General features: G+C 46.3%; 1 protein-coding gene across 1 annotated transcript in view; it reads left to right on the forward strand.

Moving 5' to 3' along the window:
* Positions 1-6802: 6802 nt before the first annotated feature.
* The window catches only part of NT5C2 (5'-nucleotidase, cytosolic II), a 60450-nt gene continuing 48955 nt past the window's right edge, over positions 6803-18297 (forward strand). The window contains exon 1 of the mRNA XM_027738632.2: positions 6803-6871. The gene's annotated coding sequence lies outside the window, so the exon portion shown is untranslated. The remainder of the gene's footprint in view (positions 6872-18297) is intronic.

An 18297-nucleotide genomic window follows, 5' to 3' on the forward strand; every position in this document is an offset into this window, starting at 1 on the left:
GGGTACAGCATGAGAGAGTTCCAGGAAATGAGCAGGGAGGACAAACAAGCCAGGGCTGGCATTGGAGAGAGCCATGACTTCCAAAAGAGCTGTTGCTGTTGAGGAATACTTCAGTGCAGGTAGCTCGGTGTGGAGGTTGAGCTGTAGGTTGAGCTCTGGGTAGTCGGAGTCCCAGGCAAGATGTTGTGAACTGCTGTCCCTTTGCATAACAAAGGTCACAGGGACCTATGGCCTAGCCAGGTGACCCGACACAGCGACATGCATGGCAGGAGCCAAGGACCCAACACTTTTGAGCAGTTAGAATTTAAGGGCATAAAAGTCTAGGATTTCCTTGGTTTGCGGTCCCTCCTCAGAGGAACCCAGCCTGAGCTGTTATTTTGTTATTCATTTATTGCACCGAGATTAAACTATTTAAAAGATCTGGAGATCTGAGATTGTGCTGTGGGGAACCTGTTGTTGAGCCAGTAAGGAAACCTGATCTGACTGTATGAGTGTGAAGGGGTTTTGGTCCTAGCTCAGGTGGTACAAGTGTGACTGCCAGAGTGGCTCCTGGATGGTCAGACAGGGAAATTTCCTTAAAAGCTGTTTCAAAGAGATTAGCCAAATGGGGAGAAAGATTGCTCCACGTCTCCTTGGGATCAGAAGTTAATCATAACAGTGGCTATGAAAAAGGCTCTGGAAGCACAGGAGCAACCCTGGCTGGAGTTCATGTCCCTGCAGCTGTGCTTACAAGGGCATTGCCAGGAGCAGAAATTCCAGGGGGAAAACATCCCTTTCACTTGGGAGTGAGGAGAGCCCAGCTCAAGGCAGAGCACTGCCCACTGCAGAAGCAGGCTGATCCTAGGAGTGCAGTCAGGGATTGCTGATAGGATCAACAACCTTAGCCCCATAGGGCATAGGAGGAATGAGGATGTCAGTTGGTGGAGGCAGTGGTCAGTGAAAAGAGAGAGGAGCTATGCACACACTTGGGAGAGAGACCTTGCTTGTGCCTGTTTTTTTCAGCACTTAAATCTGTTAACAGGTAGTTTTCCCAAAAAGACTCAGTTTTCCTGAAGCCCACCTTAGGTCCGTCTGGATCCCTTTCCCCACCCACGAAGTGGGGGAGCCCAGCTCTAGTTCCTTCTCCATCCGAAGAACCATTCCGACGTCTTGAAGGGCGGGGAAAGGGAACTCCAGCGACTGGGTTTTTCAGGCCCCGAGCCTGGAGGGAAGAGGTGCCCTCCCCTCCCCCCAGCACCCACGTGGCTCCATGGCAGGCACAGAGACAGCACACCGGGCATGGAGAGGAGGCAAGAGAGCGTTTATTGTTGGGGGATGTCACATTTATAGGGTTAGGGAGAATCACAGGTTAACCAATTAGAAGTCTCAAGGGGCTTACAGGAACACCCAATCACAGGAAGGGGTTAACAAGAACCAATGGGACACCTCAGGACACCTTTCCCAGGACATTCCTGCATGGGAGATAACAGTTGCTGTGGGGGTGTTGGGAAGAAGAAACACGTGTTTGCAAAGGGACCACAAAGAGCATGTTAAGACATGTTCAAACAAGTTTCTCATCAGACTTAGTGCTACAGGTCAGTGATGGTGAGGCTGGATCATCACTTGGATCATCAACACTTGGATCATCCCAGCAGCTTATGTTTTGATGGCAGAGCAGCTCAGGCAGAGAGCCTCACCCACAGGCTGTGGGCTGCTAACAGTCCTGGGCTGGGCTGCCTGGCTCACACAACCAATGCAGAAATCCTCTTCTTGGTCTGTCTTTTTTTTCCCAGGTATTTCACATACTCCTCACACACAAGTGTGTTTTACCATTTCCTCAACATCTGTTGCTTTGCATTACGATATCCTAAATCAGGTTTCTACTACTGGGAGTAACTGATCACACAACTGAGAAGTTTCCAGCTCTGTTTAGTTATGTGTGTGGTATTTTTTTGATGGCTTTGCATTGATGCTTATTACTGATGATAGAGGCTTCTCTGGTTCTCTTTCGTCTTGGAGTGCAGCTTACCCTGGCTTCCTCACTTGTGCTGTTTCAGCACTGGCATATATATGCAGTCTAACAGTGGAGTTAGGAGTGTCACAGTCTCCTCTAGCAGATGAAATACAAGGTAGTCTGCAGGGACTGCTGACATCTATGGGTAAAGACCCTGGAATCAAATCCCTTTGCCTGGGATCTTGTAGCTGAATGAACACAAGGAGTTGGAGTCATTAAATTAAAGTGAGTGCTGCTGTCCCACAGAACAAGGATGCGATTCCAGCTCACTAGAAGGCTGCTTCTTTCAAAGGAGAAAAGGGTGGCTGAGACCTTGTTATCAACCTCAGCATGAGTTGCCATTTCTGGGGGTGCTCCCATGTTCCAGGTAGCTGCAGCAGGACCCCCATTCCAGGTGGTTGGCACCCAAATGCAATTCCTTTGTGAGCCCCTTGAGCTGTGACCTAGCTTTCAGAGGTTGACTTGGGCAACAAACCTGGAAGCTGTACAGCCCTTCCAGAGAGAGGGAGAGCTGCAGTGTGGCTATGCCCTGGAGACTTAAAGGAAGCCCTTGAAAGACCCGGATCCAAATACCCAAAAATCCCCAAATTATCCAAATTCTATCCTATCCTATTCTAGTCTAGTCTATTCTACTCTGTGTTTGGAGACAAGTTGAACACTGGCATGTCAGACCTGAAATAAGATGGCAAGCTGGAATTGGACACAAACTGAAATGAGGGCAGTGCCTCTGATGAGTTCAGCCTCAGGAAACCTTGACGCCTTGGAGTAACACATGGATCTCTGTTGGGACACGCACACACGGCATCAGGGGGAATGTTATAAGTCTAGAAAACAGGCAGAAAACCAAAGAGAAACAGTCCCATAGCTAAGAATTGTACACCACTGAAAAAATGGTGGGTTGTATTAGGGATTAAATTGCCCAGGACCATCCCATACCTCCCAGTTGCTTCAAAATCAAGTCTTGCATGTGAGACAGCAGGAAGACTCCTTGAAATTCTGCAATACTCTCCGCACAGCATCTGCCTGCTGATGGGGCTTGTTAAACAACTTATCTCCGGAGCTGCAATCAGGCTGGGCTTGTGAGTCAGAGGGAAAGCTGTACTCTGAGCTGTGCACACACGGCAACAAGATACACACCTTCTGGCCGGCACAGTCCATTACACTAATGCTCTGGGGATGTGTTTTGCCACACAGCAGCTGAGTGAGAGGGAAATGCTCCCCAGCAGTGGGAAAAAGGCATATCCCAGTGTCTCCCAGGAGGTGCTGCCAGATCTCCTGTGGCAGATGTGGATCTGAGCCCCTGCAGAAGGGAGAGCTCTGTGGGTAAGGGCAGCTACGTCAAGGAGCAAACATGCAAGTAATAAACACACATGTAAAGTAGGTGGATGTATTCGCTTAACTGCACACAGAAAAACACTAATAAAATAGGAAAATGGTTGTACTGGATCCCTCTAAATCCCTCAAGAGTTTCTTTCTGACAGTAGGAGATATATGCTTCCCTGGTATAACTTTTCTGATTATGTCTGTCTGCGTCTCTGGGGTTCCCCTGGCAGCAGTCACATCCTTGTGTTTGTTGGCCCTTATCTAATCGGTGCGAGTTCATGTCCTGGATGCCACTGTGCTCTGTAATCCACAGTTTGATAATGCACTCTATGAAAAAAAATCATCTTTCTTCATGTTTCAGTGTCTGCCAGTTAATTTAATTCCATGCCCCTGGCTTGTGGGACATAGGGGAAGAGCTGGGACATAGGTCCTCCCTAGCCACCTCCCAGTGCAGGATTTTGCAGACCTCTGCCTTACCCCCCTCCAGTTCTTTCCCGGGCTGAAGGATTTTTGTCTATTCAATTTTCCTTCATAGAAAAGCCATTTCACACTTTTAGTCATCCTTACTGTCTTCAGTGAATCTCCTGGGGTTATGTGTTGGAAAGATGCACAGACAGACATACATTTCACAACTGGGCATTGGGAAGTGTAGGCTGAGCTTTCCTGACAGGCAATGCCTCCCTGCCACAGGCTTGGCACTGAAAACAGGCTTTGGTGTAGCCAGAACTAATGGTTCTGGTGCCATTGGGTGCTTCCCCATGGTAAGGCAATGGAGCAAATCTCACAGAGCCTGGAGGGGCACAATGGACCAAGTGTGTCCAACTCAGCAAAACGCTGCCCGGCAGCATGTCCCTGTGCCAGAGGGAAGTGACAGTGCCTTATCACCCAGAGCAGAGCAGAGCGGAGCAGAGCAGAGGGCAATTGGGAAAGCTGAGGGAAGCATCCTTTGGAAGCCAAAGGAAGCATCATGGCAGCAGTGATGGAAGAGCTGCTGCTGGAGGTGGGGAGACATTCCCAACCTCTGGCCACCACGGAGGCACAGGAAGGGAGACTGGACATGTGCGCCGGCAGCTTGGCAGAGCAGTGTGGGTCTGGATGAGGTGGGGCAGTCGTCTGGCTGCCATCACCCTTGTCTCTGGCAGGGACCAATCTGAGGTGGCCAGGATCCCACCTTTTCCAGGCCTCCAGGGTCAGAAAAAACAGGCAGAAAAAGGGAGGCTTGTTTTGCTGGGGAGGGCTTTTTTGCCCTGCACTTTTTGTGGTGGTGCTGACTCAGTGTGGCACAAACAGAGATGGACTATGGGGCAGTTTCTGCTCTGCACAACCATCTCCTCAGCCTGCCCAGCCGGATGGTCATGCCCAGAGGTGTGATGGATGCAGTCTGTGCTCGCAGTTGACCTTTGCTAGGATGAGCAGGCAGGAACCCCCTCTGCTGATTGCTGTGGCCACCATCCCCCAAGCCCCCAACCATCACCCTTGTGCCACCTGCAGCTGCTCAGGGATCTCCTCAACACCCTCCTGGCAGTGGATGGGGCACACCCTGGCCCCCCTTGTCCCAGCCTGCACTGCAGACACGCTCCCCAAAGTATCAATGATTAATTGGGTAATTTTAATTTTAAATAAATTTTAAAATAAATGAAAATTGCACAGCATGGGGAGCTGATGTCAAAGTAGATTGAATAGGTTTTTATTTAATACTAAAGCCTATGCTTCCTAAAGCTCCTAGCTTGAGGCATGGTAATTCAATGGCAAACTAACATGAAGTAGCCTCATAACAGACTTTGAGCATTATGTGGGATGCAGCAACACTGAGGCCAATTGATAGAATGGGGGGAGCTCAGGCAGGTTGAGAGGGTGCAGGGCTGGGTGTGCAGCCCCAGAGATTTTGGCTGGAGCAATGCCAGGCCATGTGGAGAGCTGCCGGGGGGGAGGGCTGTGAGGCTGTTACACGGGTTGGCACATTAAATCACAGAACTGTTAGCACTGGAAGGGACCTCTGGAGATCATCTAGTGCAACCCCTGCCCAGGCAGGGTCACCTAGAGCAGGTGACACAGGAACGTGTCCAGATGGGTTTGGAATGTCTGCAGAGAAGGAGACTCCACGCCCTCCCTGGGCAGCCTCTCCCATTGCTCTGCCACCCTCAGTGTGCAGAAGTTCTTCATCACCAAGGAAGGTCAAGAATCTGGAAAATCTCTCTCACGAGAAAAGGCTGAGGGAGCTGGGCCAGTTCAGCCTCAAGAGGAGGCGACTGAGAGGGGATCTCTTTAATGCGTATATAAATACCTGAAGGAAGGGTGTCAGAGGATGGAGCCAGGCTCTTCTCCGTGGTGCCATGCAACAGAACAAGAGGCAACGGGCAGAAAGTGATGCACAAGAAAGTTCCAACTAAACATGTGTGGGTGACCGAGCACTGGAACAGATTGCCCAGAGAGGTTGTGGAATTTCCCTCACTGGAGATATTCCACAACCATCTGGACACAATCCTGTGCCATGTGCTTGAGGATGACTCTGCTTGGGCACGGAGGTTGGACTAGGTGACCAACTTGTGGTCCCTTTCAACCTGACCCATTCTGTGATGGTGTGACTCATGCTGAGGTGGAACTTCTTGTGTTTTAGTTTATGGCCATTGCTCCTTGCCCTGTGGCTGGGCACCACCAAAAAGAGCCTGGCACCATCCTCTTGGCACTTGCCTTTGAGATATTTCACAAAATCAATAAGGTTGGCAAAGACTGCTGATATCATCGAGTCCAACCTAGGACCTAACACCACTCTGTCTACTAGACCACGGAACTAAGTGCCACATCCTCATAGCTAGGCTTCGCGAATGAAGATTTGGGAAGGGCTCTACCCACGTTTGTTACAAGTGTGTTGGTGGCTAAAAAGGCCAATACGAGACAGGCACAACAGAAAGACTCCTTAGGATGTATATTCTGCAAGGCACGATTCTTTCTGCGCTGTCTTTTCTCCTCAAGAGTGATCGTGCGTGCTTTCTCAAAAGCATCAGCAGTGTTACAGATGGCGTGTCTCCAGACCTCCCGATTGGAGGCCAGAGTAGACCAGTTATGTTGATCAATATGGCCAAGGCTGAGATGTTGTTTCAGGGAGTCCTTGTATCTTCTCTTCGGGGCTTCTCTCATGGGGCAGCCGGTGGCAAGTTCACCATAAAGCAAGATCTTAGGGAGGCGGTGGTCCTTTATCCTTCATACCCTCCTTGCTACAACCTTTCGGGTAATTACATGCATTCATGCGATCTCCTCTGAGTCTTCACTTCTCCAGACTGAACAGGCCCAGCTCCCGCAGTCCCTTCTCACGAGGGAGATGCCCGAGTCCCCTCATCCCCTCCGCGCCCCCGCTGGCCGCTCCGCAGCCGCTCCCCGTCGCGCACTTTGCCGACGCTCCCTGGGGCCGCGGCTCTGCGGCTCCGCGCGGGGCTCGCACGCTCTCCCCGCTCCCTGGGGCGGGGCGGGGCGGGGCCGGGGCGCGCGTGCGCAGAGCGTGCGGCGCGGGCGCTGCGGCAGTTGGTGCGGGGCAGTTCCACCCGAGCGCGGCGCGAGGTGAGAGCGGCCGCGGGCGCGCGCGGGGCGGGGTGCGCGCGCGGGGCTGTGCCTGGGTGCGGGAGCGGGTGCGCGCGCGGCGGGTGCGCGCCGGGCACCGTCGGGGCGGGGGGCGGGTGATGGGTGGGGAGCTCCCCCTCCCCTCGGGTGCGCGCCCCGGCCGCGGGGGGGACCGTGCCCGGGGCGGGGGCGGCGCGGGGAGAGACCCCCCGGGGGCAGCGCCCGCCGGCCCCGCCGCTCCCGCTGTCCTGCCCCGGGGAGCCCCCGCTGCCCCGTCCCGTGCCGGGCAGGGCGGCTCCCGCGGTGCCTCGGCCCCCGCTCGGGACAGGGCGGCGGTTCCGTGCCCGCTCCGCCGCCCCGAGCCGCCGGGACGGGGAGTAGGGAGGGCCGGGAGCGGCGCCCCGTGCCCGCGTTTCCGCCTTCCTCCCGCCCCACGTGGAGCGGAGGGTCCCGGCGGCGCCTTCCCGCTCGCAGCTGCCCCCGGGGCGGCCGCCGCCCGGCCGGGACAGGCAGGAGAAGCGATCCATCCTCCCCCGGCGCCGGGGGAAGAGCCCGGTCCCGGACAGCCTTGGATCGGGGCGAGGGTTCATTGTCACCGCTCCGTTTCATTGGAGTTGCTGTTGGCAATCCGGCTGTGTCAGGCTGGAGCTGATATACCAAAGCCAGGAGCAAAGCACCAAATAAATAAGTAAATAAATGAAACCAGTGCAAAACTGCTTTGCTCGCATTTTGCTTATGCTTTTTTTTTTCTTAAATCCACCCTTTCGTGCCAAAAATAATGTTGCAAAATGTATGATACAAAAAACCCTACACTGGTTTTCAGATAGACCAGATGACTTAATACGACAGTGCTGCTTCTTGTGGCACAGGCAGTTTTGAAAATTCCTGGAACCGCTGAGATTATGAAACCCTCAAGTTTATTCCCCTGCTAGTGGTTCTAAAGGCTGCCAAGCTGGTTTTTTTTTTGACGTGGTCTTGAGAACATTCCTCCCAAGACATAATCACTCATGTTTTAAAAGATTTTTTTTTTTTAGCTCTGGAAGATTTATTGTTTGAACCTCAAAGATTGCAAAAGGCTCTCTAAGTAGTCACTTAGAAACGTTTTCCTCTTACTTATCCAAGTGATGCCCTGTGTCATTTTTGACTAACATCATCACCAACTGAAATATGTTGTATTGATCCATATAAGTGTTTGTCACTAGTGATTAAACAGAAAATATGAATATTTTCAGGTGCTACATGGTCTCGCTGAAAATCAGAAACAAAACTCAAAACTGCATTTTGATCTTGGGTTCAAGTGCTGAATCTGTAGTTCCAGCAGTGAGCAAAAAGCCCAGTGTTTGACTTGCAAACTGATCAGCTTAGCTCAGGAAGTCTGTCACTGTCCCTGTCAGCCTGTGTCAACCTAAACATATTTTAGAGTGGAACTGCTATTTAAAATAATCTATTGCCATTAGTCCAGAGTCCAGAAGATTGTTCAGGAACCTGCTGCTTTGATTAACAGCTGTTGGGGTTTGTTCACGCATAGACGTAGTTTCATTATATAGCACAATACAACCTTTACTCTGTACAGTGTCATTCAAACAAATTGTATGGCAAAATGCACCACCGAATTGCATTTAGAATGGTCCATTGAATTAAGTACAATTGCTGAGAGAAATGGGCAGAAAAACTGTAAGAATGGGAGAGACGTTTTCAGCTGAGGTTTGAAATTAACAGCCTGTTAGTATATTTGCACTGGTAGCATTAGTGTTATATACCCATTCTAGTATATATGCTAGTGAAAATCAGATGCAAGCTGACATTTTCCCAGGCAAATTTCCAGTTTGTAGGCAATTTTTAATCATAATAATGATGATAATGATGATGATAATAATATCCCCCTTGAATTGTTGCTCCTTGTCATGTATGATTCCTAATATAACTTGAATTGAAAGCTAATAAACCCTTCCTAAGATCACTGGAAATATTTATCCTAGACTTTTTTTTTAACTTTCGGGGGAATCAATTTTTTTGAAAAACCAGAAAGCTTAGTGTGGTGTTTACTGGTAGACACTGTGGTATTGTGCTCTTTGGGGAAACACTGAAAGGAGTGTTTTATTTCCTTCAAAAATATACAAATATATTATTTTTGCATTGAAAGTAGAAGGGAAGCAAACAATTAAAATACAGTGTTTAACTGACGCTTATTGAAGAAGCAGATAGATTTATTTAATAACATCATAACTGTTATTTGCAGTTCAACTTAATAAAATAATGCTTGTTGAAAACTGATAGATGGGTGGGTAGCTTGCAGTGTGAGCCTTTATCTGGGGATGGTGTGGGCCGGCTGCAGAGTAGGTCTGCAGTGCTCCAGGACAAGCTGAGATGATCTGCAACCTTTGAATCCAGCAGGAATTGTAGGTACCAATATGCAAGAGGGTACAGGAAAAAAGGCTGACCACAGCTCTTCCCCGGAAATCTTAGGCAAGGGACAGAAGTGGAGTCCTGCAGTTGCACTCAGTGAATCCATTATTTTGTGGGAATTTGAAACTGGGGAGTACTGTGAGGTCTGAGTGGTTCAGTACCATGTAGTTGCCGTTGCTTGGGCACTGGTGACAGTCCTACACAAAGCAGTATTACCACGTAGAAGCTGCTTGGCCTGGAGAAGGTGAATTAATGGTCTCCAGCCAGGCTGCAGTGGAAAGTTGTCATAGGAACTGGCTTGCCATTTGACAGGCCTGTGCCTTGTCCTCACTCCTTTAAAAGAACACCTCAGTAACTAATCACCTCAGGATAAGAAATACTCACATGCCATGCAGCCTAAACCCATGAAGAGAGCAGGGCTCTGCCCAAGGGAAACTGAGGACAGCGCTGCACTCAGCAGGACACAGCCTGGATGATGTACCTTGGGATGAGCTCGCAGTGCCTGCTCTGTGCTAGGTCTTTGCCTTGGGGTGGCCCATAAACACTGGGTGTCCTGATATAAAACAGCTGTGGCTTTTTTAGCAGTGAGAATAATAGGGTAGAAGACTGAACAGAATGTGCCCTGGAGTGGAAGACTTGCCTCACTCTTCAGGACACGTTTGAGATGAGATGTATCCAAGTCAGCGCATGGAAATTCCTTGCTTATTGTCTGTACTGCATTTATTTTTAAATTTTATTTATAGTGTCAGCAGCACAAATATAATTTGAAATGTTATTTGAAATGACCACAATCCAAGTCTTCAAAAGTTGGCTATTCTGTGCTGAAGCATATCCTATTCTTTATGAGTATCTTCAAAGTGCACATTGGTATAAATATTTCCTATTTTTAAATGTCTGGTTTTTGCTACTAAAGAAATTATTATGTGCCATGATGTGTAGCAATGAGCTGTGTTTTGCTTTTTAATCATTATGACTCCTTAACTGGAATGATTCCTAAAACCTTGGACTCTGCACTCTGCATAGAGAGCATGTATAACATGAGTTTGCTTTCTTAACACAACCATGGAGTGGCTTTGTAATCATAAGACAGAGAGAATCCAGCACATACAATAAATAGGACTTAATGTACCTTAATGTGTAATTAAGGTAAATATACCTTAAGCAACATCTGGAAAAAATTGCGTAGGTATTGAAGGTAGCCACTGTAAGCAATTGATGATCTAAACCCACCTACATAAATGTAGTTACTAAGTCTCACACGTGGTTGCAGGGCTAAAAGGGTGCTGGGGAGACCTGCCTGCATGAAACCATACTAGGAGAAATACATTTTTTTATGGCAGCATGAGACTGAGGAGGGAGCCTGAGTAATTCAGCCTAAAAAACCCACAGCAAGCAGTCTCTGTCGAATATTTACTACTACCTGAATGTGTAACAGTGTGTGCACTGTACTATAAGGTCAAAAGCATATACTCTCTAACTTCCTGGACAGTTGGGTCCCCAAACGTAGGAGCAGTGAGTGGCTGTGTGCCAGCCCTCTTAGTCCTCTCACTTTTCCAAGTCTGGTACTGAATGGTAGAGGCTAAAATTGTGGCTTGCTGGTGACCTTAACCTATTATCCTCTGGGCATGAATACCTGCTGTGGGTTTTACCAGCACAGGCAGCCCTTTTTTGGTGGTTTCAATAATGTTCTGACTAAACTGGGGAGGTTGGAAACCCCACTGTGATCATCTGCATGCTGCCTTCTCTTAACACCTAAGGAAGAAACCAAGTAGGTTCTTACCCTGTGCATCATACCAGCCAAAACTGATTTAAATTCTGCAAAGATGTGAGCCCATCAAATATGGAGAGCAGGAGTCACAGTAATGAGATACCCATAGAAATGACACTGGGACATGAGCAGCCAGTTGGTTTCTCTTTTGAAATTGAAGGACGCGTGGGCAGATCTTCCGTAGGTGGATGGAAGAAGAAAGGGAGGCCTGAGGAGATGTGATTCTTTTGAGATTTGAAGGTGACTCTAAAGTGAAGTAAGTTAATAGAAACAGATGTGTGGGAACAATATGGTCTAGTACTGCTCGTGTTGTACCCAGCCTGTAAATAAGAAGATGGTTGTGGTTGCTATAACTACCATTCCGGCTCTTTTCACCACAAGTGATTTATTTAGAAACAAAAGCTTCTTGAAGTCATTATGTGGTCCAAACTTAGCTTAATTTAGTTATAGAGTATTTAGAGCTCCCAGCTGCATTTCAGATATTTTCAAAGACTTGCTATTTTGCATATGTGCTTACTACAGTATTACCATTTAACCTTGCTTGGCACAATTGGTTCAGAGGAAGGGGTAAAACAGAGATTTCCTGTACATGTTTCTGCAAGAGGCTCTGAAGTAGAGTGGTTTTCCACTTTTTTTTTAAGAGCAGGCCTTTGGATTAGTGGGCTTTGACTCAGGCCTTGTTCTCCCTGTTAACCTTGGCCTAATAGATAAAACACTGAAGATACATTCTTGCTAGATTTTCAGGAAGCAAATTCTCCCTGAACCCTCCTGGAAGGTATACTTCCCCAAAGTACTTTCCAACTGGGGTGGTCCAGCTTTGGCAGTTATGGTGGCCAGATCTGGATTGTAGGACCTTTTGGGTGGGTTGTCCCTCTCTTGTGTGAGCTGCTGCCTTTCCCCTGGCAGCAGCTGCTGCCTGCACTGCTGCGGTAGGAACAGCTGCATCCCAGCTGTGTCTGTGACTTCAGGAGGAAGTGTTTAGCTGCTCATGCACTGTTTGCTGCTGAAATCAGTATTCCTTATCTCCTTTGGAGAATGGTAGCTGTGGATGGGAACCAACACATACTTTACTGCTTGGACCGTGCTCTTCTTGGCGTTTGTGTCAAATGTGGTACATCTGACCATGGTGTATAGCAAGAGAAACTTTCTAGTTGACTTCTAAAGTAACCTGGAAAGGAAGGTAAGTTCAAAAGCTCGATGACCAAGTGTTTAGCAGAAGCCATCCAGAGTTCTCTGGACTGGCTGAATTCAGCTAGTGTTTGGGTTGATTCATTTGGTGGTGACTTGCATATAGGCATGCACGATGATTAATTAGGAACATGAGGTCAAAGAAGAGCATGCAAATGTTCTGCTCTCAGAGACCCAAAGAGGTGCTGAGTGAGATTTATGCCAGTACTTTGTAATCATAACACAGCAATTACCAATAATAACATCCAAGTGCTAGTGAAGGGCAGGCAGCTCAGGTAATTTTGGAAGTCAATAAATAGAACAGTTGCAATTAAAAATAAATAATCTTTTTATGTTGATTTCATTTGCTTTCTCTGTCTCTGACGTACCTTTTTCTTTTTCCCAAAGGAAGAGCTGAACGTACTGGCAAAGGTATTTCAAATGTTTCTCTCTAATCTTTTTAAGTCACCTTTTCAGATATTACAAAGCAATTCCATTTCAAGACTATGCAAAGATTTTTTGGCCTTTGAAGTCACAGGAAAGGGCTACAAACTTTGGTCCCAAGTGTCCTGCATAAATCATGTCTTTTCTGACAGCATATGCAGTATTCTCTGAGAGCTTTTATGAAAAATTGCTTGTAATAGCTGCATAGTTATTTCTTTTTCATTTCTTGTTCAGTTCCACTTTTATAATGTTATTCTCAGTGTATTCTTTGAGGTCGGGATGAGTTCATTCCCTAAAAAAAATCCTGGTCAGTTGAACATAAATTACAGGTGCTCTGAGCATCAGTTAGCTTGGGACTGACCCTGGAAACTGCTCTTCCAGTTCAGTTCCTGTAGCTTTCCCATTATTGAATACAAGAGGCTGAGTGGAGCTGGGAAGAAGAATTTCACATAGAAGCAAGCCAGACTGGTAAATCATCTGTTAGTTCTGCTGTCTGGAAACTGAGGCAGGAGTCAGATTTCATTTTCCGCTTCATGTTGTGAGCATCAGTCGGTGCACCAGTGATGTTTTTTAAGGGCAGGTCAGCAAGACGGTCTTGAGTCTTTCAGTGTTTTGGGATGCTGCATTTCTCCATTGCTTTCCTTTGTTAAAAAAAAAAGAAAAAATAGCCTAAAGAAAAGTACAAACACATGAACCAGGTCTCTCTCAAGGAAGAAGTGGTCAGCAGATCTTTTCCACAGCAAGACTGCAGCTGACAGGGCTGGGTAGAGCTCTGCAAGGGAAAAAGGATAAAAATGGGCATTTGTTGCCTAAAGCTATAAGTGGTTCAGGTAAGTAGACACAAACCCCATCTTTTCTATTCTAAAATGCTTACTCTATCTGAAAGTGTCCCTCCTAAGCAGTGACTTGCATACCAGATGATCTTCTGCTAAGTCCTTTTAAGTTAATGATGTGAATTTAGCCTCTAGAAGGCATTAGCTTGCCTGTACCCTGAACCACTTGGTGACTGCAGACATCCTGAGCAGAATGTGTCTCGCACATGTTCTGGTGTTCATTAGTATCTTCCTTATAGTGGTGTTGAAACAGAATGATTTTATAAAGAGTAAGTATGTTAAAAATGTCATTGCTGGAATTATCAGCAGATGTGTGTGATATTTTGTGAGCAAATTTTATACAAGAGTTTTACTTACTGTGATCTGAGATGAAGTATCCGTCTATAGCCTTCAATTATTTGGGGACTTTTTCACTTATCATCAAAGGAAATAATGATTTAGCCTTTCTAAGAGTTATTAAAAAACACATCTGCAATCTAACCTTTCCTTTTTTTTCATGTGATAATAGATTAGGTAGGTTCTTAACCTCTTGTTTTATATGTATTTTAACTTCTCTTTCAATATTGCACTGGCAGTTTTATGAGCCAAGGCCAAAAAACTCTGCTTGCTAAACTTGAGCAATCAGGAGGGAACAGATGATGAAAAGCTAACAGTGTTTTACTCATCTACCACTCACTTTTCTTCACAGGCATGTAGTGAGTAGATATTAACAAAGACAGTAATAAAACGTACTTTGAGTCCTCATAAATCGATGTGTGCTGCCGGGGTCAAGAACGAATATTGGAAAGGTTAGAACATGTGGAGAACTGTCTTACTGTGTTGTGATGCTCAAAGCAAGGCTGGGGTTTTTTTCAATTACTGATTTGAAAGCAATTAGAAGGAGGCATGTCTGTGGCTGCACAGGAGGCTTTGTGTTGGCTGGGCATATGGTCAGCTTTTTTTTTAAGAGGCTACAGTAGGTCAGGTAGCATGCTGAAAAAGAAGTCCTCGGTGAATCAGGGCCATTGTGCTATTTTGCTAGAGACAGGTGTTTTTAAAGGCATCTCAGAACCCAGGAGATTCAAGCTGTTTGCTCATCCACAGCAGTAAAACAAGATTGCGCTGTTGAATGCACCTTCGAGTCTACCTACATTGACGAGATTCTTGAGGTTCCCTGAAGAGAGAAATCCCAGACAGAGGGAAGGTTCAGTGTTGGGAACTCTTGACTCTGGTTTTGGGATAACAGGGATGTGCTGATGATGCCTTCTTAGTTATATATTAATGTTCTCTCACCCTTCAGCCTGACAGTTTTCTTCCAGGTTGCAGCTGATAGAGTAGGTCTGTCACTTCATTGTGTTCCTTCTGAGAACTGCCTATGCTGAGACAAGTGCAGAGACAGCACTATATGTGTCCTCCTCTGCTCCTGCCAGGGAGCAGTCTCCTGTGTCAGCAGGACTGATTTAACATTAAAAACCAGGGAACTGAAGGGCCCATGGAAAGATGACTTTGTTTTCCCCAGATGAACTTAGTGGTTTGTGTTTTGCTTGGACAGGATAGTAAGAAGTTTCCGAAGAAAAGAGATTGATACAGTTGGAAAACGGTTTAATGTGGGCCTTTGGAATCACTTGATAAAGCTGAGACGGTTAGGTTATCAAAGAGAAGCCAGAAATGGAGCAAGAGCTCGAAGCCATCATAGATGTTCAGTTATTTTACTGATTAATGTAGTCACGTAGGTTGCCTAACAAAAGCTGTGCAAATTAGCAGTCTTTTGGAAGACCATGGGAATACTGCAGAGAAAGTATTCATAAAATTAATTTACTTCTAGAGTTTCCTATAGTGGTGCCTCAGTACTACACATCTGTCAAGATTAAATGAGATTTGGGGACTGATAACATCTAGGTGGAGACACTATTGTGCCCTTAGGACAGATTTGTAATTTCATTTGTAATCAGGCAGACTATAATTACTATATTTGCGTCTGATTGAAAAAACAGGTCAGAAAAGTAATGAATTGTGCTCTTTATGTGGAGGGGAGCTTCACACTGGAAGAACACTTCAAAACACCTACAGTCTTCACGTTCCCTGATTTTCCATCTTTGTCCTTGCTCTGTTAGTAGGTCTGTGTGTCTTGCTTCTCACTGGCAAGAAGCTGCTGTGTGGGACTGCTTACTGAAAACAGAGTGCAGGAAAGGTTTTGAGTATGTGCCTTTCTGATCTCCATGATGAGTGATAAGTACCTGTCAGCCTCTGATTTGGGGAGAAAGAGGATTTTTTCTGTTGTTCAGGTGAGGGGGACCTGTGGTTGCTAAACTAGGAGGAACATAGAGCCTGGAGTTGTGCTTCTGGCCTTTGTGAGCATTTCAGGAGAGTGTTGGAGCCAGCCCAGGGTTGATTTCGAGGACCTGAGCGTGGATGCAGAAGACTCCTGCTGTTCTCACCTGTGGGCTAGATCAGTCTCAGGGAAGGCTTCTTGGAAGAGAGGTGGATAACCATTATTAAGGACAAAAGTGGGAAGCCCATAAAATCTGTATTAGGCTAGTATTTGTTTGGAGCCCTATATGTTAGGATATCAGACAATCAAGATCATCTTTAATAAATGATTTCAGTATTTGCTTTCACAGTGCCCTTTATAGCTGAGAAGTATCATTATTTTGTCTTGTTTGTGTTTTGTGAACAAACAGCAAGTTGAAAATTGGCTTGAGTTTTGCATATGAAGTCCATGGCCTTGCTGGATATTGTACTGTGTCTGTCTTAGTTCCACAGTCCTCTGCTTATCCTTTTTTTTTTTTTGAAAGATAGGTTTATTTGTCAATGATCGGTCTCTTATGGGTGGGTAAGGTCTCATATAGAAGAGAAACCAAGTTAATATATGAGCATTTGGTAAGCTTTTTCCTTTAAGAAGCTGGGAGGAGAAGGGAATGGTGCTGGAGAAGAAAACTCTTGTCAGGGAAAGAAAAAGTTGTCCCTGGTTTTGAGAGAGCAGTTCTCAGATTCTCTTCAGCTGTTGATCTCAGTGTTTATTTTCAATTCCTTTATTTATGGAGGAGGAGCCAGAGTTCCCAGTTCTTTACTCAGCAGCATGTCCCTTGGGGAGTGTTGTGTCCAGAGCCCTGGGATGCAGGCTAAGTAGCCAGTTGGCTATCCTCACTGGGGCTGAGCAGTGACTGCTTTCTGCCAAGGCTGGAGCGAGACGTGAGTTCATGTTTCCAGCCTGCAGAGATGGTTCAGATTCTGATTCTGCTGTCACATCTGTTTGTGTAGCCCATAAATATGTAGAGAAGGCCCATCCAGCATGGAAGAGGATTCAAGTGTCTCTAAAAAAAACCCCTTCTTCTTCTTTTTACTTTCAAATATTAGAAAAAAAAAGCCAGAATGAGGTTTCAGTATCTTTGCTTTTCCTGTAAAATATTAATGAAGCAGGTATGTGATCTTCAGAGACAAGAGGTTTTTTTACCAGTAAGCACAGTCAGTGAGGAAGGACAATGAAACTGTCCTCCCTCACCTTCAGTGTTCAGAAGATAAAGCGGACTTTTGTCTGTTTGGTTATCCAAGCTGGCACCTTGCATGCTTTCAGAATGACTGTGCTGCTGGTTGGAGTTGTGTGTCTCAAATACTTTGTTGGTTGCTACTGTGCTTCTGGAGAGGCCCACTAAGTCTGTGTTTGCCTCCTGAAAAGCGTCATTGTTTTGAAACACCTTGATCTGCTGCCAAAAGAGCTACTGTTGTATAATCCTTAATAGCAGGTTAGAGTGGCAGTTGCTCCTTGGTTTGAAACTGGTATGTGGAAGGATGGCTTCCCAGTTCTCTGGGGATTGCATGTCTCAGCTTGTTCTCTCTCTTTGGTAATTGTAACTCATATGGTATTACTGATATGGTGATAGATCTTGCACATGTTTGAACACCAAGAGTGTTTCTTAGAAGTGATAAGCTGAGGGGAAGGGAAGAGAAACTGGCAGTTTCCTTTGAGAAGGGGGCTGATGAGTACCAGGGTTATGTTTGTCTGTTCTTGCTGGCACATTGTTCTGATGTAAAAGAGCAGAGTTGGAATAAAAAAAAATTTGTCTTGACTTTCCTTTCTGATTTGTAGAACTCAATGTGTTCACTTCTGTGCTGACATTTCTGCCTTTCGTGCTCTTTACATTAGCCTGCAGCTTGGCTGGCGCGCTGTCATGCTTCGGCTTTGTAGCAAGGATATTAGTATTTGCAGGTATCATTCAAACACTGAGTTCCTGTTGTGGTGGGCATTGGCATCAAAGCTTACCATCTAGTTTTCAACTAAAGCAAATACATGGGAACTCTGACAAATATTTTTTTATAAATATCTTATAAATATTTTCTTTAGGGTGGACAGTATTGCAGCAGAGGGATCAAATTCATCTCTACTTTCTAATCTTCCAAGGCCCTGGACAACTAGAGCAATTGCTTACAGGAAAAGCAGTGTGACTAAAATATTTGAATTATGTTATGTGTTTCTTGCTGGAATTTAACAGCTGGAAACAAAAAGCAGTGAGAACATCCTCTTAGCCAGGTCCATGCTTGCCATTGGCAGGCACTCAGTTGGACAGCAGTTTGGGAACCTCCATGGCAGAGGTTGCCACAGGCTGCTGAAGACCTTTTCCCAAGGAAGAGAGTTTCCCAGGGCCATCAGTGTGCACAGTTTATATTGGTGTTGGCTCAGAAGAGCCTTTGTTTATCCATTCTCTCTAGGTGAAATCACTCTCTGGAGGTTTCTTTCCGATATTGCTTGTGCCTCAGCTTTGTACTCTGTGATACATCGATGTATAAGGTGAGGAAGAGTCGCCTGAGGCACAATACTCAGTTGGACTGAC

This window comes from Pipra filicauda, unplaced genomic scaffold, assembly GCF_003945595.2.
Source record: "Pipra filicauda isolate LSUMZ 115617 unplaced genomic scaffold, ASM394559v2 scaffold85_size2586006_pilon, whole genome shotgun sequence".
NCBI classification, from domain to species: domain Eukaryota; kingdom Metazoa; phylum Chordata; class Aves; order Passeriformes; family Pipridae; genus Pipra; species Pipra filicauda.